The sequence below is a fragment of the Schistocerca americana genome, chromosome 3 (genome assembly GCF_021461395.2).
Source record: "Schistocerca americana isolate TAMUIC-IGC-003095 chromosome 3, iqSchAmer2.1, whole genome shotgun sequence".
NCBI classification, from domain to species: Eukaryota; Metazoa; Arthropoda; class Insecta; order Orthoptera; family Acrididae; genus Schistocerca; species Schistocerca americana.
Window position 1 is genome coordinate 245341886 of NC_060121.1, and position 3312 is coordinate 245345197.

Genomic DNA, 3312 nt, shown 5'->3' on the forward strand with positions numbered 1-3312 from the left:
AAACACTCCTTCATAATATGCTACGTAGGCTAGCATTCCTGGCAGAAGTAACATGGCGGATAATAGATTAGCTGCGGCCAAGGGTGTGTATACAGAAACAAAGTCTTTCACCCTGCGTCGGAACGTAGGTCTACTGTTACATGCAGAAAGATTGAAACTGTGCACCAGACCGGAACTCGAACGCATATCCTTGACCCTTGAGTGCAATTTCAAGGCAACAAAGTGTATCAGTGCACTGGCATTGTTATGTGCTAAAGATGCTTAACTTGAGTGGGAATCTGTGATGAAAGTGGTCGTTTTCCAAGGGAAATACTGTTGCGTTTATTCCGTCATCATGTGTTTGTCATTTACGTAAAGTTGCCCTGAAGCACAGTGGTTTGAATATCACAAAACTTTACTGAACGTAGACCTATTGCAGGTGATATACATTCGTTTGGAACGAATCCTCCAACCTGCCAACCGACTGACAGTCAGTTTTTGGGGGCCTAAAATTGGTTTTAGAACTGGAACCATGATGTACGTCGGCATTAAAGAAAAAGAAAACACTGCTAGACACGAAAGTCACGTTAATTTCTGTGATAAACTATGGTTCGAATCCCTGACTTTTGAATTAGGATGTGGTACATGGTAGGCTATAACTGGCTGTTAAGTACCATAAGGTGAAGATGAGATAGATAGTACATCGAAGTAGGTGGTCAACATCGTGAATGTGGCTCTCTGCCAGGAAGGTTTACTGCAGCTCAAACCTTATTTCGTAGTTCATGTTTTATTGTGGTGGCAGGAAATCGAGCATTTAAAGTTTCAAACAAATTTGATGTAAATTTCTCTTTTGAGCTATTTTCGTCCTGTGGCAAGATCGCTATTTAAAGTCGAGACAAATGCTCGTATTACAGTCTCGATACACCTATCTGGAGATCCTATACAGAAGCCTCCTCAGCGGGCAGTTGCACAAAACTGTACGAAACGTCGATCAGTCTTAGACTCAACATACTGTATCCGACCCTTTCTTAAATCTCTGTTGGTCCATTACAGTCAAGGGATATCGGCTGGTACGTACTTTCCAATTCAACAAACTTTACCAACAGCCGTACACTTTAAGATTTTTACTTCATTTTGAAAATAACTAGTTTCGGCAATTCACTTTGCCATGTTCAGGTCCCATACGCTTTTTTCGAATCAACGAACTTATCGCATAGCGCCATAAACGTGAATATCGTGAATCCCAATCGTTATGCAGCTGATTCATACGCTTCACACGCTGTCACACTTTCACGTTGTCACACTTTCACGTTGTCACACTTTCATATGAAACAGCTGCACAACGATTGGGATTCACGAAGTCCAGTTTATGGCGGTATACGATAAGTTCGTTGATTCGAAAAAAGCATATAGGGCCTGAAGATGGCAAGATGACTCATCGAAACTGGTTGGTCTCAAAATAAAAGACAATATTTTAAAGTTTACGGCTGTTGGTAAGGTTTACTGAATTGAAAACTTTCTTAAATCTGTCAAGAATTTGTTTACAGTGTAAAAGACACCTCACTGCTAAAATTTCATTGTGAGGATATGAATTCGAATATTTTAAATTCGAAATAAATGGGAGACGAATTCCGCTCCTCATATTTCACTGTTTAAAGTCGAGACCTGTATTCGTAAGTATTCGCAACAGAACACCCATCCAACTTTCTCTTTCTCGAGATTCTGTGCTGAAGGTGTCTGACGGAGCAGTTGCATAAAACAGGACGGAACGCCCATCAGTCTTAGGGTCAGTACGCTCAATTGCACAGTTTTAATCTTTAGGAAGTTTCGTTATCGGAGTAAACCACAAATTTCAATTTGATTTTGAGAGCAGGAATAATTCTAATATTAATTAAGGCTTTTTATTTTCAGCCATAATGGCTATGTTTGAGGACCGTGACTGTGTGGTATAATTATTTATTTCAAGTTTCTGCTACTAGTCACTTTTTATTTTATTTTATGCTTAATCTAACATAATGCAATGCGTTTCGAACATGTTCTGTTCATTTTCAAGCGTTAATATATACATACATACATATATAGAGAAATGTTACTTAAACATAAACAGTCTTAAACTAGCCTAGAACACTTTGTCCATTGTTTATTAATTTTTTAATGTAGCTGCTGGTGTGGCATTTAGGGGGAAGGAGGGGGGCAGTGTATATCTAGAAATCTAGAAATCGAAATCGAAATCACTGATTTCGATTTCTAGATATACACTGCCCCCCTCCTTCCCCCCCCCCCCCCCCCCCCCCCGAATGTCACACCAGCAGCTACATTAAAAAATTAAAAAAACAAAAAACAGTGGACAAAGTGTTCTAGACTAGTTTAAGACTGTTTGTTTTTAAGTAACAATTCTCTGTATATATATGTATGTATTAACGCTTGAAAATGAACAGAACATGTTCGAAACTCGTTGCATTATGTTAGATTAAGCATAAAATAAAATAAAAAGTGATTGGTAGCAGAAACTTGAAATAAATAATTAATTAAGGCTGTCGATATATGGGAGCTGAGTTTCTGTGGTCCTAGGCCAATTTAACTCTTTAAACTTGACGTAACTTGTATAACAGTGTCCATCTCGTCCTCCAGATCTGGTGGAGAAGCTATCTCAGTGGAGAGTCGTACCAAACTGGGCGAAACACTCATCAGGCGCCGAGCCAGAGCCATTTCACAGTTGTAATCTGTCAGGAAGTTTTATTACAACGTAAATTGCAGTTAACGTTTCATTCTGGGCAGAGGCAGTTTATCTGGATATTACTAAAGGCTCGAAAGTGGGAGCTGACTTTCCCCAGTCAGTTGCATTGGTCCAGTGGCGGTTTCACTTTTGCAAGCTGAGCCAAATATTTATATCAGAGGGTCCATTAGCGTTTATGGACCTCAAGTCCCTGTACAGAAGCTCTCATTGGACAGCTGGACAAAACTGGACAAAGCCCCCATAAGGCTCAGGGTCAACATAGTACGGCCTAGGGCCAACATACATAATCTGGCTTCCGTAATGTGTCAGAAAGTTACATTTCAGTCTGAACCCCATCACATTGAAGGTTTCGTGGTGAAGACAGGAATTTGTCGGAGTATTTTGGGTCCAAACAAATGGGAGGAGTTTCCCTGTCGAGCTACTTTGGTCCTGCGACGATTTCACTGTTCGGAGACGAGACGTAGCACAGTGTCCGTTCGCGCGTCTCGTCCCGGGGATCTCGTAACTACGGGAAGCGGGCACCGGGCTTATCGGCTTTGCGGTGGAGGGTGAGCGCGAGGCTATGCGGCGCGGCGCGGGCCGTGAGCCGGCGAGCC